This window comes from Pristiophorus japonicus, chromosome 16, assembly GCF_044704955.1.
Source record: "Pristiophorus japonicus isolate sPriJap1 chromosome 16, sPriJap1.hap1, whole genome shotgun sequence".
NCBI classification, from domain to species: domain Eukaryota; kingdom Metazoa; phylum Chordata; class Chondrichthyes; family Pristiophoridae; genus Pristiophorus; species Pristiophorus japonicus.
This window is the reverse complement of record NC_091992.1, coordinates 5,702,857-5,729,661: the sequence shown is the minus strand read 5'-3', so window position 1 is coordinate 5,729,661 and position 26,805 is coordinate 5,702,857. Positions and strand designations below refer to the sequence as shown.

Here is a 26,805-nt window from a genome sequence, read left to right as displayed (position 1 = left end):
CAGAAACGTCATCTGATAAAGACTAACACTTCAGGTCCATTTGAAACATTTGAAACCTCCCACCTGAAACATTAACCCGACTTTTCTTGCTTTCCAGAGCTGTGCATTTCCTATTTTTATTTAATATTTCCAACATTTGCAGATTTCCTTTAGAACATTGCCCCCACACCAACTTTCGTAAAACGGTAAGTGTTGATATTTTTTAGTGAATGATTCCATGGTTCAGGTACTATTGAAAGAGTTCTCCCCAGTGTCCCGGCCAGTATTTATCCCGCAACCAAACTGATTACCTGGTCATCATCTTATTGCTGTCTGTGGGACCCGGCTGTGCACTACATTCCAACAGTGACTACATTTGAAAAAGTACTTAATTGGTTGTTAAGCGCTTTGGGACATCCTGAGCTCATGAAGGGTGCTATATAAATGCAAGTCCTTCTCTTTTATAAAGAAAATACAATATAATTAATGACAGAAGCACATCTCCGGGTCCAGGCAATATTAACGAGCCACTCGAGCTCCACTCTGAGAGTTAATGATAGTGACTAAATCCAACCCCTCGTGGTAGGACTGCCAGTAACAAACTGCTCTATTTTTAATACTGAAAAACTAAATTGGATGTTGTTTCTAAACATTAAAAATGACATCTGACGCACACTAAAACACTAAATTGTGGGCTTTTAGCTCGAAAATTAATTTACACAAGACTGTATAAATAAATAAAACAATAGACTGTGAGGCGCTAAACAAAAATGTACGGTCAGGAAGCCATTCCAATTGACAGTATGTATGGATGTTTACATGTGTCTGCGTGTGTGTGTGTGTGTGTGTTGTATACACAGCATCAGTAATGTTTGCTTCAATCTACCACAGTAAATTCTGAAGTTTTCACGAACAGCTGCACAGTCCGAAATTCTCAGGGTGTTCAAAATTGCACAATCGGAGAATTATTTCCAGTGCGCACACTCTCTTAGCATGGATGTATTTATTAAAATATGGCTTCTATTACCATCCTCCAACACGCATTACAACATCCACTGGCGCCTCCCCGAGAGATAGAGATTAGAGTTGTCAGAAAAGTAAGCGTTTTAAAGAGAATTATTTTCCCTTCAGTAATTCAGTTTGTGTTATAGTCATAATAAGTACTAAACAGTCATTAAATAATTTTGACAAATTACAATATATTTAATTTCGCGCAGTTGAGCGACTCAACATTTTTAAATTTATCCAACGCAGCACTGAGCGAGTGGGAGTACTGCATTGTTGGAGGCGCGATCGAATGGAATGAGATACCCGACCTGACGTAAACGATCCCGTGGCACTATTTGGAGAAGGGAGTTCGCCTGGTGTCCTGGCCAACCCTCAACCAACACCTCCAAAAGCAAATTCCCACGTCCGTTGTCTAACTTGCTGCCCCGTGTCACCTTTGCTCTGCTACGGCAGGTTACTGGATCACATAGGAGCGTGAAGGGACAATCTCAAATCCAAATCCGCCAGGCTGACTTTGACCCATTTAATAACGAGAAGAGGTATAGATAGTGATAGTTAGATAGAAACATCGAAAATATTCGAGCCTGCAGCGCCATTCAATATGATCATGGCTGATCATGCAACCTCAGTACCCAACCCCGGTCTTCTCTCCATACCCCCTGATCCCTTAAGGGTCACATCTAACTCCCTTTTAAATATGTCCAATGAACTGGAGTCAACAACTTTCTGTGGCAGAGAATTCCACAGGTTCATAACTCTCTGGGTGAATCCTCCAAAGCATTCCAGCTGGTGCTGAATAATGCCGCAGACACAGCTGTAGTAGCCACACTCAGCTGTGCCCCCTATGCACGTGGCAAGGCTGCAGTTACTTTCTGATCCATACACAAATTCCGTATATCAAAAGATTATCAAGTACGTACGAGTTGCCCATCATTTTTGAGACATCAAAGTATCTGATGACTCAAATGAGAAATAGTTTTAAAGCTCCAAGCATAGTGGCAGAGAAAAGCAAGCGGGTTATTTCCATGCTGGCCCTGCAAACTCTAACCTTCCTTGTGTGCATAGCCAGATGATGTTCTATGCGTTAAAGGAGTAATGGCTGCTTCAGTGTCGTAAGGCATATGATACTTGTGCACGTCTGTATGTAACAAACCAGAAGGCTATTCGCCCATTTAAAATCCAGCCGGATTTGAATGACGATACAAAAATGAGCTGAATGGATACCGGAACATAAAAATGTATAGGACGGGAAAAGACCATTGCAGTCCATTTGGCCAAAGTGGAAAGAAATAGCACATAATAGGAACTTGTTGCATGTTGTCTTTTTTCCAAAACAAGCTTATTGGTTATGTATCAGCTCGGAGGGGTTGGATGCATTCTTGCTTCTAAATCAGAAGGCTGTGGTTTCAAAACCCATTTCACCTTCAGCACTTAATCTGGGCTGACACTGCAGTTCAGGATTGAGGAAAATGCTGCATTGTTGGAGATACTGGCCTTCAGATGAGGCATTAAACCAAGGTCCCATAGTACACCGATGGACGTAGAACAAAATCATAGCATTACTTTAAAAAGAGCAGGGCATTCTCCTAGTGTCCTGCCCAACAATCTTCACTCTGATCAACACCGCAAAAAACATTTTAACTGGTCATCATTGCATTGTTGTTAATGGACCTTGCTTTGTACAAAATGGCTGCAGTAATTACTCACATAAAATAGTAACTTCTTAGATTTGTTCTCGGAATGTGCGTGACACTGGCATATCCACATTTTTTTTGCGATTCCTAGTTTCGCTGAGAAGGTGGTGGTGAGCAACCTCCCGAAATCATTACAGTCCTTGTGCTCATGGTCATCCCCCAATGGTGTTAGGTAGGGATTCCAGGATTTTGACTGCTTAACAATGAAGGAATAGCTTTTTCTGAACAATTTGAGGATGGTGTGTGACTTGGAGATGATGATATTCCCATAACACTGCTGGGAGGTGCTGTCGAAGAAACATTGGCTGTGATTCCTATAGACCACAGTGTGCCAGTGGTGGAGGGGGTAGATATATAGTCTAGCGTACAGCGGTGCTGACCGAGCAGACTGCTTTGCCTTGGGTGCGATTGAGCTGGGAGTGTTGTGGTGGCTGCATCCATCCGGTGAGTATTATATTAAAGAACATTTTGCATTTATATAGCGCCTTTCACGACCACAGGACGTCTCAAAGCGCTTTACAGCCAATTAAGTTCTTTGGAAGTGTAGTCACTATTGTAATGTGGGAAACGCGGCAGCCAATTTGCACACAGCAAGCTCCCAAAAACAGCACTGTGATAATGACCAGATAATCTGTTTGCGTTATGTTGATTGAAAGATAAATATTGACCAGGGCACCTGAGATAATTCCCCTGCTCTTCTTTGAAATAGTGGCATGAGATCTTTTATGTCCACCTGAGAGATCAGAAGGGGCTTCTGAAAGACGACACCTCTGACAGTGCAGCCCTGGAGTGATTTTGTGCTCCACTCTGTTGAGTGGGACTTGAACCCACAACCTTCTGACTCCGAGGCGAGTGTGCTACCCACTGAGCTGCGGCTGACACTTACACTCTTCATTTGCACCTGTAGATGACGGAGAAGCTTTGAGGGCTCAGTAGGAGAGCCACTTGCCGCAGACTGGCCAGCCGCTGCCCTGCTCTTGTAGCCATGGTGTTGCTATGGCTGCTACAGTTCAGCTTCGGGTCAGTGTTCATCCCTAGCTGTTAAATGTGGGGAACGAGGTGGGATCCACCATGGAAGGTCACGAGGAAGTTAGGTGGGCCTGTTGTTATTGGAGGTGGCCGTTACCTGGCACTTAGAGTAATGCAAATGTTACCCGACCATCGTCAGCCCAAGCCTGGATGTTATCCAGGCCCTGTTGTAGACTAGCATGGGCTGCTTCATTATTCGAGGAGTTGTTAATGAAGATGAATACTGTAGAATCATCATTGGAAAGCCCGCCCATTGAGCTTATGACCGACAGAAGGTCATTGATAAAACAGCTGATAGCCGAGGACGTTTCCCTGAGGAACTCCTGAATTGATGTCCTGGGCTTTTTTTCTATTTGTTCCTGGGATGTGGGTGTCACTGGCAAGGCTGGCATTTATTGCTCATCCATAGTTGCCCTCGAGAAGGTGGTGGTGAGCCGAGTTCTTGAACCGCTGCAGTCCTTGTGACGAAGGTGCTCCCACAGTGCTGTTATGGAGCGAGTTCCAGGACTTTGACCCAGCGACGATGAAAGAACGGCGATATATTTCCAAGTCAGGATGGTGTGTGACTTGGAGAGGAACTTGGAGGTGGTGATGTTCCCATGCGCCTGCTGTCCTTATCCTTCTAGGTGGTAGAGGGTGTGGGTTTGGGAGGTGCTGCCGAAGAAGCCTTGGTGAGTTGCTGCAGTGCATCTTGTAGATGGTGCACACTGCAGCCACGGTGCTCCGGTGGTGGAGGGAGTGAATGTTGAAGGTGGTGGATGGGGTGCCAATCAAGCGGGCTGCTTTGTCCTGGATGGTGTCGAGCTTCTTGAGCGTTGTTGGAGCTGCACTCATCGAGGAAAGTGGAGAGTGTTCCATCATACTTTAGACTTGTGCCTAGTAGATGGTGGAAAGGCTTTGGGGAGCAACGGTTGGGCCTGCAACAACCACAACCATCTTCCTTTGTGTCAGGTATGACTCCCAAACACTGGAGAGTTTTCCTCTTGACTTCAATTGATTGCACAATATAATTGGTGCTTTGTGAAGTGCAGTCAGAGAGACGGAATCCGCATTGCAACTCTGGGAAGATCTCTTCAGCCACAGGGAGAAGACAGTTGAGGAGGAATCTAGCGATGACTTTCCCAGTGGCCGACAGCAGAGAGATTCCTCTGTTGTTGCCGCAGTCGGACTTGTCCCCTTTTTTAAAGTGGTCATGATTACGGCTCTCAGATCTCCTGGCATGCTCTCCTCCTTCCAGATAAGAGAGATGAGGCCATGCATTAGTACCAATAGTGCTTCTTCACCATACTTTAGTGCCTCAGTGGGGATTCTATCTGCTCTTGATGCCTTGTCATTCTTGAGCTGACGGATGGCCTTTTCTACCTTGTGCAGGGCTGGAGTTTTGCCGAGATGGTGGCAAGTAGCACGCTGCAAGATGGAGTTGACTGGGAGGATAGACGTACCAACGTCAGTATTCTCGATCAGGCCAACATCCCCCAGCATCGAAGCACTGACCACACTCAATTAGCTCCGCTGGGCGATCCAAATCGTCCGCATGCCCCGACAGGTGACTCCCAAAGCAAGCGCTCTACTCGGAACTCCTACACAGCAGGCAATCCCCAGGTGGGCAAAGGAAACATTTCAAGGACACCCTCAAAGCCTCCTTGTTAAAGTGCAACATCCCCACCGGCACCTGGAAATCCCTGGCCCAAGACTGCCTTAAGTGGAGGAAGTGCATCCGGGAGGGCGCTGAGCACCTTGAGTCTCGTTGGCGAGAGCATGCAGAAACCAAGCGCAGAGAGCAGAAGGAGCGTGCGGCAAACCAGACTCCCCACCCACCCTTTCCCTCAACCACTGTCTGTCCCACCTGCGACAGTGACTGTAATTCCCGTATTGGACTGTACAGTCACCTGAGAACTCACTTTTAGAGTGGAAGCAAGTCTTCCTCGATTTCGAGGGACTGCCTATGATGATGATGATGATGATGATGATGATGATGATAAGATGTTATATAAATGCAAGCTCTTCCTCCCTAAAATTCATTGCATATTGTAATTATTGCTACCCATCCCATTCACATTTACCCCTTTTTCACATTCCCAAATCTTCATTATTTCCTCCAATTCATTTTCAAAAAGGGATTAAAAAAAAACATTAGGTTTTACACTGAACTCTTTGGGACACGGTTTCAAAAGATGGGTTGATGCCTCCTCATTGATGCTATTATCATTTTTCATCCAATGAACACCACAGAAACATGGCAGCCAAACACTGGCACATTCTTTCACAGTGCTGTCATCTTGTTTAATTAAATGGGTGAAAATCACCAGGGACTCTGTAAAAAGGCTGAGGTAAGTGAGAGAGGAAGTTGTGCAGTTTTGATTTATGGTAGTTATTAAATACAATAACGTTGGCCAAATAAAAGATCTCACTCACTTTAATCACCACTTTGATGTTACTCGTTTGAGAAAATGAGCAAGAATCTTTAAAGGCACAGAGCGTCAAATTAAAGACATTCATATTTACCAGTTTTAAATTTAATAAAATTTTCAGAATAAACGGCACACTTTTTTAAAAATAATCCGTTTAAGCATTTCCTAATCTTCTTCCATCTTTATTTAAAAAAACATGTGCAACCTCCCCAATGATTGAGCTTGTTTATCCAGGGATTAGCTCAGCTGTACAGAGGAGGAAGATCCCAGGCCCAAACACCAGTCTGTGCTGAGTTAGCTGACCTCAGGTGGGGTGGCGATAGGGGCACCACGACAGGTAAGTGTCCCCGAGTTAGGAAGGCAACAGATCGAGCCTGGATTCCCACTCCTAATTGCAATCCGATGTTTCTGCTGGAAAGGCACGCGTTGCAATGATGGGTGAGGACAGGGTCAGACTAGGCTGTCTTGCCTTCCTTCTCACACCCCCCACAACCCCTTGCTAACACTGATAGTCTGGCTCCCATATGTATAATGGCCACTTGGCTGAAGTACAGAAAACTAAACAGCATCAACAGCACCATACCCAACAATGAGACAACACCCTGGGGAAAGGAGGTGAAGACAGCAAAATTATTTAAAGATAATAAAACAGTTGTTTTTCTACTTTCTGCTCTTCCATATTTTTTTTTAAACTAACAAACTTAATTCAAGGTCAAGACCTACAGTGAGGTCTGTGCGTCTTTTTTTACAAGGAGTCTCCAAAGTTTCACAAAGTCAGGGGGTACTCGATGAATTTCACAGAAGGTCTCCGAACGTCAATGCAAAACACTTCTGTGAAATTCACCCGGCGCCCTCCTTAACCTTGTGGAACTTCAGCAACTTCGCGGCAAAGCATGCACTCCATGGACAACATACTTATACTGCGGGACACCAGCAAGATTGAAAAGTATTACCGTAGTTAATAGTGTCAGCTGTGGCTCAGTGGGCAGCACTCTCTCGCCTCGGAGTCAGAAGGTTGTGGGTTCCAATTCCACTCCAGGGACTTGAGCACAAAAAAAATCTAGGCTGACACTCCAGCGCTGAGGGAGCGCTGCACTGTCAGAGGTGCCATCTTTCGGATGAGATGTTAAACAGAGGCCCCGTCTGCTCTCTCAAGTGGACGTAAAAGATCCCATGGCACTACTTCGAAGAAGAGCAGGGGGGTTATCCCCAGTGTCCTGGTTAATATTTATCCCTCAATCAACATAACAAAAAAACAAATTATCTGGTCATCACCATCTTGCTGTGTGTGGGAGCTTGCTGTGCACAAATTGGCTGCCGCATTTCCCACATTACAACAGTGACTACACTCCAAAAATACTTCATTGGCTGTAAAGCGCTTTGAGACATCCAATGGTTGTGAAAGGCGCTATATAAATCCAAGTCTATCTTTCTTTTTACCTTAAAATACTTTGAGGTACTTCCCTCTGCCCCTCACAGTTTCTCAAGACAGTTACTGATGCTGAGGTACTTTGCCCAAGTAGCTATTCGTCATGTGTAAGCTTAGGGAGTGAGTGGTGACAGGCTATTCGACCACTGGCTGCATCACAGCCAAATCCAATCCTGTTCTCACCCAACACCCACCCATATAAACTTTTCTGTAAAGGCCATCGAATAGCGAGCAGAAGTGGGAATGTTGGCTGACTGTTTCGCACCCCCGCCCCCCCCACCACCCCCCACCTCTTGCTAGCTGGGTGTTAGGTGAGGCCAGCAGCAGCCCTACTACCACGGAGGCTGATATTAGCCAGCGATTGAAACAGGCACCTCTGCAATCTGTGTAAATGCAGTTCCACACCACGTGGCAATCTGAAGAGGCCAAGGCACTCTCGAAAGTTTACATTAAAAAAAAAAGAGCGGGTTATGCCACCTTCCATGGTAGGGTTACTTCACTGCAGCACGCAGTGCCATAGATGTATGTTTTACGCAACACTCAAATTTAAACAGAATAAAAGAAAACCGCATGGCAGTCATTCCCACTGTGGATGCACCATCTGTTAGAACACAAACGTATCCTGGCAGCCACCCGCATGGTATCTGAAACAAGTTTACAAAGCAGCAAGCTCAAGGAACGCAGCCTGCCCGAAAACTCCCCGCTGTGGTGATAAATACCGACTGAAGAATTGTATTTTTCTACACTTAACTTTAAAGACTGTTGGTACAAATATGGATTTGGAAAGACGCCACAATCCTTTTGGCACAATCCGTATCGCGCGAACCAAGTCTGTAAACGAGTGACAGATGACAGCATCATCCGGCCTTTATATCGCTGGATGTTTATAGGCACAAATGTCAAAGCCTCATTTATGAGGAAAGAAAGACCTGCATTGTTATAGCACTTTATCACATCTCTCAGAAACTTCTCAAAATGCTCCAGATATAATGCAACACGGCACACAGCAAGATCCCACATAGTTAAACTCTTTTTAACTAATTAGTCTGTTTCTTTTTGGTGGTGTTGGTTGAGAGAGGACTGTTAGACCAGAAACTGAAAAAAAACACACAGGAACAGGAGTAGGCCATTCAACCCATTAAGAACTTCCTGTTGTTCTTCAAGCAGTGTCATGGGATCTTTAAAGTCGATCAGAACAGGAGAGCAGTACTTTGGTCTGATATAATAATCTGAAAGACAACATCTCTGACAGTGCAGTATTCCCTTCAGTGAACCACTAGATTATAAACGCAAGTCCTGGAGTGTGGTTTTGAACCTATGACCTTCTGACTCGAAGGCGAGAGTGCTATCCACTGAGCTAATGCATTGCACAACAGCTTGTACAACACCGGTTTTGCTAAACTAACAAGATTATCACATTACAGTGCAATACTCAATTTTTGACCCAATGCAACAAAATTTCAACCCAAAATCCGCCCTCCCAACACGGTCATTACCTGCGATGTTTGGGTGCAGTGGAAGCACTCGACTTACAGCAACCTGCGCCGCACTGACGTGAAGTGACAAGAACGCTCACAGAACTGACTGGGAATTCGAGAACTTCATTTTTTTTTGGTCTTTGGACACAATCTCCGAGCAAAATGTCCGCACAAGTTCCACGAATCAACATCGAAATTAACAGCATTTGGGGCCAAGTGAGTTTAGCACTTAATCCATATTTAGGGGATTCTTAATATAGCAGCTAGTCACATCTGTAGAGGTGAAAGACAGCTCACAAGACACAGTGAGGATGTCCTCTATGCTCGTAATAATTTCCAATAAAAAATTTTTTTTTAAACCTTTTCTTTGCAAAAACAACATTATCCTCACATCTGCTTTATAAACTGATGACACAACAGGGAATACTGTAGGAGAAAGACCCAAGGAAAGTACAAGTGCAGTCTGAAACCTCCCTTGCATGTTGACTAAACTAGATATCACTGTGTATATGCTCCTCTCCACCCTAGGGCTATTCACTCAGATGGAATCGAATTGATAGCAAGCTCAGATTTTAAGCAGTGTGAACAGCGACCTCAATTGGGTCATTATTTTGGTCGACAAAGTGCCTGCCACTTGCGAGTTGATGTCTAGAATTGTAAACTATGCACCATTAACTCCTTGACTCACAGTGCCCCAAGAATCCCAGCATCACGTGACCCCTGAAATCTTATCTGTAGCCACCAATTTTGTCTAAATCTAAAATAACTTGCACACCATGCAATGGGGGCTTACCTTGAATTAACAAAAACAACAACCTGTATTTACATAGTGCCTTAAAAATAGTAACAATGTTTCAAGATGCTTCACAGGAGCGTTATCAAACAAAGGTTGACACCGAGTCACATAAGGAGATATTAGGCCAGGTGACCAAATGTTTGGTCAAAAATGCAGGTTTTAAGGAGCATCTTAAAAGAGGAGAGAGAGGTAGAGAGGTTTGGGGAGGGAATTCTATAGCTTAGGTCCCAGGCAGCTGAAGGCACGGCCGTCAATGGTGGAACAATGAAAATTTGGGATGTGCATGAGGTCAAAGTTGGAGGGGCACAGAAATCTCGGAGGGTTGCAGGGCTGCTGGAGGTTACAGAGATAACTGCCGAAATCATACAATCATTGAAATTTACGGCACAGGAGGAGGCCATTCGGCCCATTGTGTCTGTGCTGGCCACAAAAGGGCTATCCAGCCTAATCCCAATTTTCAGCACTTGGCCCGTAGCCTTGTAGGCTATGGCACTTCAAGTGCACATCCACGTACTTTTTAAATGCGACGCTACCACCCTTTCAGTGAGTTCCAGAACTCCACCACGCTCAGGGTGAAAAAAATTCCTCCTCAACTCCCTTCTAATCTTTCTACCAATTACTTAAAAATCTATGCCCCCTAGTTATTGACCTCTCTGCTAGGGGAAATAGGTCCTTCCTATCCACTCTATCTAGACCCCTCATAATTTTATACACCTCAATTAAGTCTCCCCTCAGCCTCCTCTGTTGTAAAGAAAACAACCTCAGCCTATCAAATCTTTCCTCGTAGCTAAAATTCTCCAGTACCGGCAACATCCTGGTAAATCTCCTATGTATCCTCTCTAGTACAATCACATCTTTCCTGTAATGTGGTGACCAGACTGTACGCAGTACTCTAGCTGTGACCGAGCTAGTGTTTTATACAGTTCACATGTTTTCTGCAACTAGTGCTCCATAGAAACATAGAAAATAGATGGAGTAGGCCATTCGGCCCTTCAAGCCTGAAACCACCATTCAATATGATCATGGCTGATCATGCAACTTCAGTACCCCATTCCTGCTTTCTCTCCACACCCCTTGATCCCTTTAGCCGTAAGGGCCACATCTAACTCCCTTTTGAATATATCTAACTAACTGGCCTCAACAACTTTCCGCGGCAGAGAATTCCACAGGTTCACAATTCTCTGAGTGAAGAAGTTTCTCCTCATCTCAGTCCAAAATGGCTTACCTCTTATCCTTAGACTGTGACCCCTGGTTCTGGACTTCCCCAACATCGGGAACATTCTTCCTGCATCTAACCTGTCCAATCCTGTCAAAATTTTATATGTTTCTATGAGATCCCCTCTCATTCTTCTAAATTCCAGTGAATATAAGCCGAGTCGATCCAGTCTTTCTTCATATGTCAGTCCTGCCATCCCAGGAATCAATCTGGTGAACCTTCGCTGCACTCCCTCAATCGCAAGAATGTCCTTCCTCAGATTAGGAGACCAAAACTGTACACAATATTCAAGGAGTGGCCTCACCAAGGCCCTGTACAAGTGCAGTAAGACCTCACTGCACTCCTATACTCAAATCCTCTCACTATGAAGGCCAACATGCCATTTGCCTTCTTCACCGTCTGCTGTACTTGCATGCCAATTTTCAATGACTGATGTACCATGACACCCAGGTCTCGTTGCACCTCCCCTTTTCCTAATCTGTCACCATTCAGCTAATATTCTGCCTTCCTGTTCTTGCCACCAAAGAGGATAACCTGACATTTATCTACATTATACTGCATCTGCCATGCATTTGCCCACTCACCTAACCTGTCCAAGTCACCCTGCAGCCTCATAGCATCCTCCTCATAGCTCACACTGTCACCCAGCTTAGTGTCATCTGCAAACTTGGAGATATTACACTCATTTCCTTCATCTAAATCATTAGGTATATTGTAAAGAGCTGGGGTCCCAGCACTGAACCTTGCAGTATCCCACTAGTCAATGCCTGCCATTCTGAAAAGGACTCGTTTATTCCTACTCTTTGCTTCCTGTTTGCCAACCAGTTCTCTATCCACGTCAATACATTACCCCCAATACCATGTGCTTTAATTTTGCACACTAATCTCTTGTGTGGGACTTTGTCAAAAGCCTTTGAAAGTCCAAATACACCACATCCACTGGTTCTCCCTTGTCCACTCTATTAGTTACATCCTCAAAAAATACTAGAAGATTTGTCAAGCTTGATTTCCCCTTCATAAATCCATGCTGACTTGGACAAATCCTGTCACTTCTTTCCAAATGCGCTGCTATTACATCTTTAATAATTGATTCCAACATTTTCCCCACTATTGATGTCAGGCTAACCGGTCTATAATTCTCGGTTTTCTCTCTCTCTCCTTTTTTTAAAAATGGGTTACGTTCGCTACCCTCCAATCCATAGGAACTGATCCAGAATGTTGGAAAATGACCATCAATGCATCTACTGTTTCTAGGGCCACTTCCTTAAGTACTCTGGGATGCAGATTATCAGGCCCTTCAATCCCATCAATTTCCCTAACACAATTTCCTGATTGATAAGGATTTCCTTCAGTTCCTCCTTTTCGCTAGACCCTCGGTCCCCTAGTATTTCCGGAAGATTATTTGTGTCTTCCTTAGTGAAGAGAGAACCAAAGTATTTGTTCAATTGGTCTGCCATTTCTTTGTTCCCCATTATAAATTCACCTGATTCTGACTGCAAGGGACCTACATTTGTCTTCACTAATCTTTTTCTCTTCATATATCTATAGAAGCTTTTGCAGTCAGTTTTTATGTTCCCTGCAAGCTTACTCTCATACTCTATTTCCCCCCTCCTAATTAAACCCTTTGTCCTCCTCTGCTGAATTCTAAATTTCTCCCAGTCCTCAGGTTTGCTGCTTTTTCTGGCCAATTTATATGCAGTATTAGCAGCAAACACAGGTCTAATATTCCCAACTCCAGGCAGCCGCCGCAGTCAAAAAGTTAATTTAACTACCCTTAGCTGCTTTTCTGATCAATGAAACTCTTGCCAAGGTTCTGTCGCTGTTATACACCGAAGTTCAAATACACAGTTCACCAACACCTGCTGAAACGGGGCTGTTGTGAGCCTGCACTCAGCAAAAGATCTGCCTTTTAATGCCTCAGAATAAACTCACCAGGTCTTTTTAAATCTCCCATTAATCGGCATGGTTAATTTTCTGAGATACCTGTCCACCTTACATTTTCTTCTGGCTGTTCTGCCACGTAATTTAAAAAAAAAGACGACATAATCTGCTGCGCTGAAAATAGGAAGCTCCATTTGGACACCACTCTGGGCACAGTGCACATAGTGCTTTCTAGTGAGGGTTTCCTGCTCAGTGTAACTATTATAGTGAATGCTGTAAGCCACGCCACTCCATCAGAAGTTGTGGTATATCGGAAAGTGTTATAATGAGTTAAAGGGTACAACTTCAGAGAATAACAGGAACTTATTGTTTAAAACTACATTTCAAGAATGTAGAATTTTGCATTAATGTAAATGTTGGTGGAAGAACAAAATAGGACAGATCCACTCCTGTCTTCTTCATACAACAAGGAGTGCGGGGCTGGAGAGGAAGATTGCTCATCGCTTTCATCAAAGGATAATAAAAAGTCTCGTATCCCAGTATCTGAATTCATCGCCGGTTCCAGAACCACAGGATGTAGGATCTGGGGATCTTCTGCAGACATTTCAAAGGATACTATTCCTTATGTGGGTCTCCGTGAACTTGTGGAATTGCTTAGCATAAATCTCTTCATACAGGTCAATTTTCTTAGTTTATTGCTCATTTCAGTTTCTCTTCAAATGATGTCACCTTAACCCTTTCAAAGACACAATTCTAGCTACACCATGCATGGACCGAACGTTAATGGGTTGCTTGCAGTGAATTATTAGAAATTCTGGCTTTTTTTAATACCTGAAGTCATGCAATATAACATGTGACACACATTCATACCAAATTAATGCACTGGGTGGTCCATTGCACATTACAATTAGTTCATCTTTGCTGCAGTAGTGATTTTAATGAGAAAGTAAACTCTGTTTGCTATTTACTGCCTCTCCTCAATGAGCAAGTTGCTGCTCGCTACAGGACAGCAAAGAGAGAACCTGAATCAATACAGCACCTTTCGCACTTTACAGTGAATTATTAACTTTGAATTATTGACTGTTGTTTTGTCGTCAGACATGGAAGCCAATTTGCACACAAGGTCCCACAAACAACAATGGTGATGTTGACTGAGAGATAAATATTCACGAGGAAACCAGGACAACTCCCCTGCCTTTCTTCAAATAGTGTCATGATTTCTTTTATATTAGACAGGATTATGGTTTAATGTCTCAGTTGAATGATGACACTATCTCCAATGCAGCACTGCAATATTGGGTGCTCAGATCCTGGAGTAAGGCTTGAACTCACGACCTTCTGAATCAGAGGCAAGAGCGCTACCAATGAACCAGGGCCGACATTATTATTCTCTTTCCGGGATGTGGGCACCGCTGGCAAGGCCAGCATTTATTGCCCATCCCTAATTGCCTTTGAGAAGGTGGGGTGGTGCACCTTCTTGAACCGCTGCAGTCCGTGTGGTGAAGGTGCTCCCACAGTGCTATTAGGGAGAGAGTTCCAGGATTTTGACCCAGCGACGATGAGGAAACGCCGATATATTTCCAAGTCGGGATGGTGTGCAACTTGGAGGGGAACTTGCAGGTGATGGTGCTCCCATGCGCCTGCCGCCCTTGTCTTTCTAGGTGGTAGAGGTCGCGAGTTTGGGAGGTGCTGCCAAAGGAGCTGTGGCGAGTTGCTGCAGTGCATCTTGTAAATAGTACATGCTCTATATGTAAACCTGTAAATACCTTGTTTAACCACCAGAGAGCTCATCCCCGAGAGTCCCAAGACATCCCACAACACCTTGGGAGCACCTGTGCATAAGGAGGCCTCACAGGCTGGAGTGGCACTCTGGAGACCTGAATAAAGGACTACGGTCACACATTACTTTGAGCTCACAGTATCTGGTCAGATTCTTCATGCAAGACATAATAGTACACACTGCAGCCACGGTGCGCCGGTGGTGGAGGGAGTGAATGTTGAAGGGGGTGAATGGGGTGCCAATCAAGCGGGATGCTTTGTCTGGATGGCATGGAGCTTCTTGAGTGTTGTTGGAGCTGCACTCATCCAGGCAAGTGGAGAGTATTCCATCACACTCCTGACTTGTGCCTTGTAGATGGTGGAAAGGCTTTGGAGTCAAGCGGTAAAATGCTTACTGCAGAATACCCAGCCTCTGACCTGTTCTTGTTGCCACAGTATTTATGTGGTTGGTCCAGTTAAATTTCTGGTCAATGGTGACGCCCAGGATGTTGATGGTGGGGGATTCGGCGATGGTAATGCCGCTGATTATCAAGGGGAGGTGGTTAGACTCTCACTTGTTGGAGATGGTCATTGCCTGGCACTTGTGTAGCGCGAATGTTACTTGCCACTTATCAGCCCAAACCTGAATGTCATCCAGGTCTTGCTGTATGTGGGCATGGACTGCTTCACTATGTGAGACGGTGCAAATGGAACTGAACACTCTGCAATCAGCGAACATCCCCACTTCTGACCTTATGATGGCGGGAAGGTCATTGATGAAGCAGCTAAAGATGATTGGGTCTAGGATACTGCCCTGAGGAACTCCTGCGATGTCCTGGGGCTGTGATGATTGACTTCTAACAACTGCTACCATCTTCCTTTGTGCTAGGTATGATTCCAGCCAGTGGAGAGCTCCCCCCCCCGCCCTCGCGATTCCCATTGACTTCAATTTTACTAGGGCTCCTTGATGCCACACTCGGTCAAATGCTGCCTTAATGTCAAGGACAGTCACTCTCACCTCACCTGTGGAATTCAGCTCTTTTATCCATGTTTGGACCAAGGCTATAATGAGGTCTGGAGCTGAGTGGGCCTGGCGGAACCCAAACTGTGCATCAGTGAGCAGGTTATTGGCGAGTCAAAGTGATCCAGAGACGCAGGGTGCCGACGGCGCCTGGTCTGCCCTCAAGGCCTCCATAATTAAGAACCGTGAGGAGACACTCGGTCACTCGACCGGGAAACACCAAGACAGGTTCAATGAGAATGACCAGGAGATCCAGGAGTTAATCAGCTACAAGTGCATTGGAAATAAGACAACTCGAGTGCAAGAAAACAGATCTACAGACGCCTGAAGGCCTAGGTCCAACAAAAAACTCGCGAAATAAAGAACAGATGGTGGGTTGAGAAAGCGTAGGAGATCCAGCAACTAGCCGACAACCACAATGTGCGTGGATTCTTCAGTGCAGTAAAGACCACCTACGGACCAAAAACTCAAGACCACCTACAGACCAAGGTCCTAGCCCACTGCGGTCGAAGAATTGCAACGATTTAATCGAGGACAGAGAGGCAGTCAGTACTTGCTGGAAGGAGCACTTTGAAGATCTCCTTAATCGAGACCGTCTTCGACTCCATCCCAGAGAATGCTTCAGGGCACCATCTCAGTACAACCCCAACTCTACATGAGGTTAAAAAGGCCATTCGACAACTGAGGAACAAGGCCTCATGAGCAAATGGAATACCCGCCCGCCGAAGCACTAAAACATGGCAGAGAAGCAGTATTGGCGCGAATACACGGGGTCATTTCTTTTATTTGGAAGGAGGAGAGCATGCCAGAGGATCTCAGAGACGCTGTAATTGTGACCATCTTCAAGAAAAGAGATGTCCGATTGTGGTAACTACAGAGGAATTTCCCTGCTATCTACCACAGGGAAAGTTATCGCAAGAATCCTCCTCAACCATCTTCTCCCTGTGGCAGAAGAGCACCTTCTAGAGTCGCAATGTGGATTCCACCCACTAAGGGGCACAGTGGACATGATCTTCACCACGTGACAAATTCAAGAAAAATGCAGGAACACCACCAACCCTCAATAATGGCCTTCTTTGACGTGACAAAGGCCTTTGACACTGTCAACTGTGAAAGATTATGGTGTGTACTCTTCAAATTCGACTGTCCTCAAAAATGTGTCACCATCCTCCGCTTGCTTCATGATAACATGCAAGCTGTGATCCTGACCAATGGATCCACCACAGACCCAATTCATGTCCAAACCGGGGTGAAGCAAGGCTGTGTCACTGCACCAACGCTCCTCTCGAGCTTCCTTGCTGCAATGCTACATCTCACCGTCAGCAAGCTTCCCGCTGGAGTGGAGATAATCGATAGAACAAATGGGAAACTGTTCAACCTCCGTCACCTTCAGACCAGATCCAAGGTCTTGCCATCCTCTGTCATTGAATTACTAAGCTGATGACGCTTGCGTCTGTACTCACTCACGAACTACCACAGGGAAAGTTATCGCAAGAATCCTCCTCAACCGTCTACTCCCTGTGGCAGAAGAGTTCCTCCCAGAATCACAATGCGCATTCCGCCCACGAACTCCAAACTATCGTCAACACGTTCAACATAGTGTACGAGAGCACGGGTCTTAGACTAAACATCCGTAAGACAAAGGTGCTCAATCAATCTGCCCCCGCCACACAGCACTGTCACCCAATTATCAAAATCCATGATGAGGCCTTGTAAAACGTGGACCATTTTCCACAGAGAAAGTTATCGCAAGAATCCTCCTCAACTATCTTCTCCCTGTGGCAGAAGAGCTCCTTCTAGAGTCGCAATGCGGATTCCCCCCACTAAGGGACACAATGGAGCCTACTGTCAACAAGGGCAGACATCGATGACGAGGTCCAACACGGCTTCAGTGTGCAAGTGCAGCCTTTGGTCGCCTAAGGAATAGAGTGTATGAAGACCAGAACCTTAAAACGGCACAAAAAGCTCATGGTCTACAGAGCAATAGTAATACCTGCCCTCATATATGCTTCTGAGACATGGACTATATACAGCAGGCACATCAAAGCACTGCAGAAGTACCATCAACGCTGCCTCAGGAAGATCCTGCAAATCCACTGGCAGGATAGGCGCATCAACGTCAGTGTTCTCGCGCAGGCCAACATCTTCAGCATCGAAGCATTGACCACGCTTGATCAGCTCCGATGAATGGACCACATCGTCCGTATGCCCGATACAAAACTCCCAAAGTAAGCGCTCTACTCGGAACTCCCGATACGGCAAACGAGCCCCATGTGGGCAAAGGAAACGCTTCAAGGATACCCTCAAGCCCTCCTTGAAAAAGTTCAACATCCCCACCGACACCTGAGAATCACTGGCGCATGATTGCTCAAAATGGAAGAGAATAATCCATGAGTGCGTCGAACATTTCGAGCCTCTTCGCCATGAGCAAGCAGAGACCAAGCGCATACGGCGGAAGGAGCGCATGACAACCCAGGTACTTCAACAAACCGACACTTCAACCAACGTACTTTCAACCACCGTCTGTCCAACCTGCGACAGAGACTGTAACTCCTTATTGGACTTATCAGTCATCTGAGAACTGATTTTTAATGTGGAAGCAAGTCATCCTTGACTCCGAGGGACTGCCTATGATATTGATGAGTAAGTGTCGCTTGATAGCACTGTCGACGACACCTTCCATCACTTTGCTGATGATTGAGAGCAGCCTGATGGGGCAGTAATTGACCAGATTGGATTTGTCTTGCTTTTTGTGGGCAGGACATACCTGGGCAGTTCCCACATTGTCGAGTAGATGCCAGTGTTGTAGCTGTACTGGAACAGCTTGGCTAGAGGCGCGGCTAGTTCTGGAGCACAAGTCTTTAGCACGACAGCCGGGGTGTTGTCAGGGCCCACGGCCTTTGCTGTATCCAGTGCACTCAGCCGTTTCTTGATATCACGTGGAGTGAATCGAACTGGCTGGAGATTGGCTTCTGTGATGGTGCAGACCTCAGGAGGAGGCCAATATGGATCATCCACTTGGCACTTCTGGCTGAAGATGGTTGCAAATGCCTTGTCTTTTGCACTTGCTTGCTGGGCTCTGCCATCATTGAGGATGGGGATATTCATGGAGCCTCTTCCTCCCGTTAGTTGTTTAATGGTCCATCATCATTCACGACTGAATGTGGCAGGATTGCAGAGCTTTGATCTGATCCGTTGGTTGTGGGATCGCTTAGCTCGGTTTATAGTATGCTGTTTCTGCTGCTTAGAATGCATGTAATCCTGTGCTGCAGCTTCCCCAGGTTGGTAGCTCATTTTTAGGTACGCCTGGTACTGCTCCTGGAATGCTCTTCTGCACTCCTCATTGAACCAGGGTTGATGGTAATGGTAGAGTGGGAGATATGCCAGGCCGTGAGGTTACAGATTGTGGTGGAGTACAATTCTACTGCTGCTGAAGGCCCACAGCGCCTCATGGGTGCCCAGTTTTGAGCTGCTAGATCTGTTCTGAATCTATCCTATTTCTCCTTCTTCTTCTTAGGCAGTCCCTCGGAGTCAAGGATGACTTGCTTCCAAGCTAAAAGTGAGTTCGCAGGTGGCTGAAGAGTCCAATGCGGGAATTACAGTCTCTGTCACAGGTGGGGCAGATGGTAGTTGAAGGAAAGGGTGGGTGGGGAGCCTGGGTTGCCGCACGCTCCTTCCGCTGTCTACGCTTGGTTTCTGCATGCTCTCGGCAATGAGACTAGAGGTGCTCAGTGCCCTCCCGGATGCTCTTCCTCCACTTTGGGTGGTCTTGCGCCAGGGATTCCCAGGTGTCGGTGGGGATGTTGTACTTTTTCAAGGAGGCTTTCAGGGTGTCCTTGAAACATTTTTTATGCCCACCTAGGGCTTGCTTGCCGTGTCGGAGTTCCGAGTAGAGCGCTTGCTTTGGGAGTCTTGTTTCGGGCATGCAGACAATGTGGTTCGCCCAACGGAGCTGATCGAGCGTGGTCAATGCTTTGATGCTGCGGATGTTGGCCTGAGCAAGAACACTGACGTTGGTGCGTCTATCCTGCCAATGGATTTTCAAGATCTTGCGGAGGCAGCGCTGGTGGTACATCTCCAGCGTTTTGAGGTGTCTGCTGTATATAGTCCACATTTCTGAGCCATATAGGAGGGCGGGTATCACTACTGCCCTGTAGACCATAAGCTTGGTGCCAGATTAGAGGTTCTGGTCTTCAAACACTCTCTTCCTCAGGTGACCGAAGGCTGCAATAGCACACTAAAGGCGGTGTTGGACCTCATCATCGATGTCTGCCCTTGCTGACAGTAGGCTCCCAAGGTACAGAAAACGATCCATGTTGTCCAAGACCTCATCGTGGATTTTGATAACCGGGGGGGGACAGTGCTGTGTGGTGCGGTCAGGTTGGTAGAGGACCTTTGTCTTACGGATGTTTAGTGTAAGGCCCATGCTCTTGTACGCCTCAGTGAAGGTGTTGACGATGGCTTGGAGTTCGGCCTCCGAGTGTGCGCAGACGCAAGCGTCGTCCGCATACTGTAGTTCAATGACAGAGGATGAGACGACCTTGGATCTGGCCTGGAGACGGCGGAGGTTGCACAGATTCCCATTTGTTCTATAATTTAGCTCCACTCCAGCGGGAGGCTTGCTGGGAGTGAGATGGAGCATTGCAGCAAGGAGGATCGAGAAGAACGTTGGTGTGATGACGCAGCCTTGCTTGATCACGGTCCAGACGGGATTGGGTATGTGGTGGACCCGTTGGTCAGGATCATGGCTATCCCTTTTAGCACGGTGCTGGTGCCACACAACACGTTGGAGGGTGTCTTCAGTGTGAAGACGACACTTTGTCTCCATAATAACTGTGCAGTGGGCACTGCTACTGATGCGGTCATGGAGAGATGCATCTGCGACAGGTAGACTGGTGAGGAAGAGGTCAAGTAGGTTTTTCCCTTGGTTCTCTCACCACCTGCTGCAGGCCCAGTCTGGCAGCTATGTCCTTCAGGACTCTGCCAGCTCGGTCAGTACAGCGCGGTGTTGTCACTGGTCCTATCCATACGCCACAGACAAATAAAGTTGCACTTAAGCCAATAGACTTTGTTACACAGAGCACTTCTTGTGCAATACTCTTAATTCATCACTTCATCCTCCACTTATATTGCAGAACCAATGGAAGTGGACATCTGCTGGTTCGCTTAATCCTAGATTTGGTCCATTCATATTGCAGGGTGAATTAGGCAACAACCGATAACTGTGCATGCGAAGATTTCCGCAGACCCAGTTGCTCCAAAGTTGTGAATTCGGCTTCAGCAGAACTGGTGGTACTCTGTTGGATTTGTTTCATTTCCCATCTGGCTGGGACCCCGTGAATATCGGGGAAAGAACCTTATACGGCAGCAAGCAGCTACATACCCATCACTTCCAACTTCAATGATAGACCTGTAACTTCACCCTTGCATATACAGTTTATGGATCTCTGTCCAAACACAAGCCTGAAGTTTGAAAGGTGGGGAACCCAGAAAATGCTCATCGTGGAGAGCACAATTCTGGGTTCGATACAGCAGCGCTGTGGCAGCTTAACTGGGACAGAGCTTTGATGCACCAGGTTTCCACTCCATTCACTGCAGTGTTGGGGGCCGCGGTTCTTCTGCCCGCTTTATGTATTTAAAAACTAAAATAATGTTTTTTTAATTTAAAATTTATAGGCGCAGGAGTAGGCCATTTGGCCCCTTGAGCCTGCTCTGCCATTGAAAAAGATCATGGCTGATCTGATCTTGGGCTCAGCTCCACTTCCCTGTCCACTCCTATAACCCTTTATTCCCTTATCGCTCAAAAAAATCTGTCTATCTCCACCTTAAATATATTCAATGACCCAGCCTTCACAGCTCTCTGGGGCAGAGAATTCCACAGATTTCCAACCCTCAGTGAAGAAATTTCTCCTCATCTCAGTTTTAAATGGACGGCCCCTTATTCTAAGACTATGTCCCCTAGTTTGAGTTTCCTCTATCAGTGGAAATATGCAGCTCCAGTACGCTGGCCGCCCTTGTTGGAGTGGCCGAGTTCCACTTCTGCCATGGGTTGGCCAATTTGATTGTGTAGTGCCACCCCGCCCACCCCATTATTTGGATGACCCAGTCCCTGGAATTCGAGATGGAGGCCAATGGCAGGTGGAAGTTCTACCCCAATCCTGATGGAACGGCACTGTCGGAATTGCACCCAGAGGATCTGTAACTTTGCCGCTGGAACGTGTTCCACGCTTCAAGTGAACAAATCACAGAAACATCACATGATCATCAGTGCATTTTACTGAAAGCTGAGGGGCGATGTTGAACTCTCTATCATGGAGCATGGTGTAGTGTTGTGCCATGTTACGTTCCCACGGAATGAGGCCATTATGTTACATTATGTTAAAAATCAGTTCATAAGCGAACTGAACAAGACACAAAATGAGATTCAATGAGCCACAAAAATAATAACTCAGGCCTGCCCTGATTTGAGATGTGTATGTGCTATTGCTCAAATGGTTTACTTTTAGGTTACCCATTGAGTCTCAATGCGTATCATGTTAGGTTCAACTAAAATAATTTATAAATCATTATTAGTACTGGTTTCAGATCTTTCTCCCACCTTTCCCCTCTGCAATACGAGGGACAGTTCTTTGGCCAAGAATTTCCAGGCTTATGGAATCATAGAATGATACAGCGCAGAAGACCATTCGGCCCATCATGTCTGTGCCGGCTCTTTGAAAGAGCTCGCCAATTAGTCCCATTCCCTTGCCCTTTCCCATAGCCCTGCAATTTTTTCCCCTTTCAAGTATTTATCTAATTCCCTTTTGAAAGTTACTACTGAACCTGCTTCCATCACACTTTCAGGCAGTGCTTGCCAAATCATAACAACTCGCTGTGTAAAAAATCCTCCTCATCTCGCCTCTGGTTCTTTAAGAGGCGCATTCCTGCTTTAAGTTGGACTCTGGAGGGCCCACAAATGCAGCAGAGTTCCAGGGCTGACTCAAACTCTTTGATTTTCTTTTTCTTTTGAGGGAGAATATGAACTGCCTGCCCTCGACTACAAATGAGATCAGTAATTCACTATGTGGGAAAACGTCAGAGACAGAAACCTCATCCTTACCACCTCGTAGAACAGTGACTCTGACACCGACACACAGGGTGGTACCAGCCCACCACCTGCACCCAATAAAATATTTACAACTGTGTATCTTTTTACAGCTAAAAGAGATGGAATTCAATAAGTAACTTTGAAAAAAAAAAACAATTAAAAAAAGTACTAAAATCCCGAATGTGATCGTGTAACTGTATATAGCTTTATTAGGTGTTAGCTTGGCTCAGTGTAGCACTCTCACCTCTGGGTCAGAAAGCTGTGGGGTTCCATCCCCACTCCAGGCCTTTAGCTTGTAATCTAGACTGACAATTCAGAGAAGTACTTAGGCAGTGTAGCATTGTCAGAAGTGCTGTCCCTTGGATGAGACGTTAAGCCGAGACCGTTAAGGGTTCCGGGCGTTCAAGTGGATGTTAAAGATCCCATGGCACACTCCAAAGAAGAGCAGCCAGGTCTCGCACCCATCTGGCTAACGATCTCCCCTCAACCAACATCACCAAAAACAAATTAATCATTCATTCATCTCATGCATGCTCACCTCCTCCAGCCCTACAGCTAGAAACATAGAAATTTACAGCACAGAAGGAGGCCATTTCAGCCCATCGTGTCTGCAGCCCTTAAGGTTACATATAAACCTATGAATAATGACGGAAAGGCAAAGAACACCCAGCCCAACCAGTCCGCCTCACACAACGGCGACACCCCTTATGAAAAAAGATATAAACCCAGGCCAAGTTAGGGAGAAAAAATCTGGGAAAATTCCTCTCCGACCCATCCAGGCGATTGAAATTAGTCCAGGAGATCATGCTGGCCGTATTCTATTCCCTGCAGTACTTACCATTATACCTGCGCCGTCCAACAAAAGGTCATCCAGTCTAATCCCAATTATCAGCTCTAGGTCCGTAACCTTGCAGGTTACTGCACTTTAAGTGCCCATGCAACCATCTCTTAAAAGTGGTGAGGGTTTCTGCATCCACCACTCTTCCAGACAGCGAGTTCCAGATCCCCACAGCCCTCTGCGTAAAGAAGCCCCCCTGAAATCCCCTCTAAACCTTCCACCAACCACCTTAAAACGATGCCCCCTTGTAATAGACCCCTCCACCAATGCCGCTATGTCCAGGCTGCTCAATATTTTGTACACCTCAATGAGGTCTCCTCTCAACCTCCTCTGTTCCAATGAGAACAAACCCAGCCTATCCAATCTGTCCTCATAACTAAGATTCTCCATTCCAGGCAGCATCCTAGTAAATATCCTCTGCACCTTCTCTAGTGCAATCACGTCCTTCCTATAATACGACGACCAGAACTGCACGCAGTACTCCAGCTGTGATCTAACCAAAGTATTATACAATTTAAGCATAACCTCCCTGCTCTTATATTCTATGCATTGGCCAATAAAGGCAAACATTCCGTATGCCTTCTTAACCACCTTATCCACCTGGCCAGCTACTTTCAGGGATCCGTGGACGAACACTCCAAGATCCCTTTGTTCATCTACACTATTAAGTGGTCTACCGCTTAATGTGTTTACCCTTTCCTTATTAGTCCTCCCAAAGTGCATCATCTCACACTTCTCTGAATTAAATTCCATTTGCCACTGCTCTGCCCACTTGACCAGTAGATTGATATCCTCCTGCAGCCCATGACTTTCCTCTTCATTATCAACCACACAGCCAATTTTAGTGTCATCTGCAAACTTCTTAATCATACTCCCTATATTCAAATCTAAATCGTTGATGTATACCACAAAAAGCAAGGGACCCAGTGCTGAGCCCTGCGGAACCCCACTAGAAACATCCTTCCAGTCACAAAAACATCCATCAATCATTACCCTTTGCTTCCTACGTCAAAGCCAATTTTGGATCCAACTTGCTACTTTGCCCTGTATCCCATGGGCTTTAACCTTCATGACCAGTCTACCATGTGGGACCTTGTCAAAAGCATTGCTAAAGTCCATATATACTATATCGTACGCACTACCCTCATCGATCCACTTGGTTACCTCCTCAAAAAATTCAATCAGGTTAGTCAAATATGATCTTCCCTAAACAAATCCATGCTGACTGTCCCTAATTAATCCTTGCCTTTCCAAATGCAGATTTATCCTGTCTTTCAGGATTTTTTCCAATAATTTTCCCACCACTGAGGTTAGGCTGACAGGCCTGTAATTATTCAACCTATCCCTTTTTCCCTTCTTAAACAAGGGTACTACATTAGCAGTCCTCCAATCTTCCAGCACCATGCCCAGATCCAAAGAGGACTGGAAAATGATGGTCAAGACCTCTGCTATTTCCTCTTTTACTTCGCTCAACAGCCTGGGATGCATTTCATCCGAGCCTGGGGACTTATCTATTTTCAATGCTGCTAAACCCCTTAATACTTCCTCTCTCTCTACATTTATTTCATCCAGAATATCACACTCCTCCTCGACAGTAGCATCTGCATTACCCCTTTCCTTTGTGAAAACAGATGCAAGGTATTCCTTAAGAACCCTACCAACATCTTTCGCCTCCACACAAAGATTACCCTCCTCATCGTCTCTAATAGGCCCTACCCTTTCTTTAGTTACCCTCTTACTCTCAGAGATCTCTTCACTCCACCAATTCTGGCCTCTTGAGCATCCCCGATTTCCATCGTTCTACCATTGGCGGCCGTGCCTTCAGCTGCCTAGGCCCCAAGTTCTGGAATTCCCTCCCTAAACCTTCCCGCCTCTCTACCTCGCTCTCCTCCTTTAAGATGCTTCTGAAACCCTCCCGCTTTGACCAAGCTTTGGGTCACCTGTCCCAATATCTCCTTACGTGGCTCGGTGTGAAATTTTTGTCAGATAACACTCCTGTGAAGCGCCTTGGGATGTTTTACTCCATTAAAGCTGCTATATAAATGCAAGCTGTTGTTTTTGGGCTGTGACATTTATCCACGCACAATAACTGCACAATGTAATTCATGCTAAGTGAACAACTTTGAAATATCTCCGAAAGGCGTGGTAAGGCACGTGTGAATGCAGGTTCTGTCTTATTTCCTTGGTCTGGCAAGCCAGGTATTCAATAACAACTTGAATTTATATAGCATCTTTAACATAGTAAAACGTCGCAAGGCACTTCAAACAAAATTCAACACTGAGCCACATAAGGAGATATTAGGGTAGGTAACCACACGTTTGGTCCAAGAGGTAGGTTTTAAGAAGCATCGTAAAGGAAGAGAGAAAGAAGGAGGGGTTTAGCATTGAATTACAGAGCTTAGGGCTTGAGCAGCTGAAAGCACGGTCACCAATAGTGCAGGGATTAAAATTTGGGATTCGCAAGAGGCCAGAATTGAATGAGCGCAGAGATCTCAGAGGGTTGCAGGGCTGGAGGAGATTACAGAGATAAGAAGGGACAAAGCTTGGTGGGATTTGAAAAAAAGGATGACATTGAAATTGAGCCAATGTAGGTCAGTGAGCACAGTGGGTGATGGATGAATGGGACTTGGTGCAGATCAGGATACGGGCAGTAGAGTTTTGGATGAGCTCAAGTTATTGGAAGAGAATCAGCGCAATACATCCCATCTGATTCAATTTGCTTTCAGCTCCAAGTCTCATTGGGTGCAACCATTTGCTGTGTATGCTCTTCAAAAATAATAAGTAAATGGCTTTTTTTTTTTTTAAATCGGATCAGTGTAAATCAGGCTAAATTTACAGGAGGAGCAGCTCCCCTTTTATAGGCGAAGTGCATTCTGGAGTGTCTGGACATTAATATGCAGCTGTGTGTCAGTATCTAAACTCGACATGGAATAATGCAGTTCAAAAGACCCGAGAGGACATTTCCAAAAAGACTCAAAAACTATAAACGGCGCAGTGGTGACTGAGATGGGGAGGGAATGGCAATTCAAGGTAAATATCACACGGTGCGAGGGTCTATTTATTCCACACATGATTCTATGTACTGGATGGTATTTCACAACATTACATGAAAATCAATGGTCACCACATACCAGTATCGCTTTACAAGAAAATGAAATGATCAATCACATCATGGGTGCA

At 45.7% G+C, this 26,805-nt stretch overlaps 1 protein-coding gene across 2 annotated transcripts in view; it reads right to left on the bottom strand.

Moving 5' to 3' along the window:
* bcas3 (BCAS3 microtubule associated cell migration factor) overlaps positions 1-26,805 on the bottom strand; it is a 936,691-nt gene that overhangs the window by 667,696 nt on the left and 242,190 nt on the right. The gene's annotated exons all lie outside the window — the stretch shown is intronic.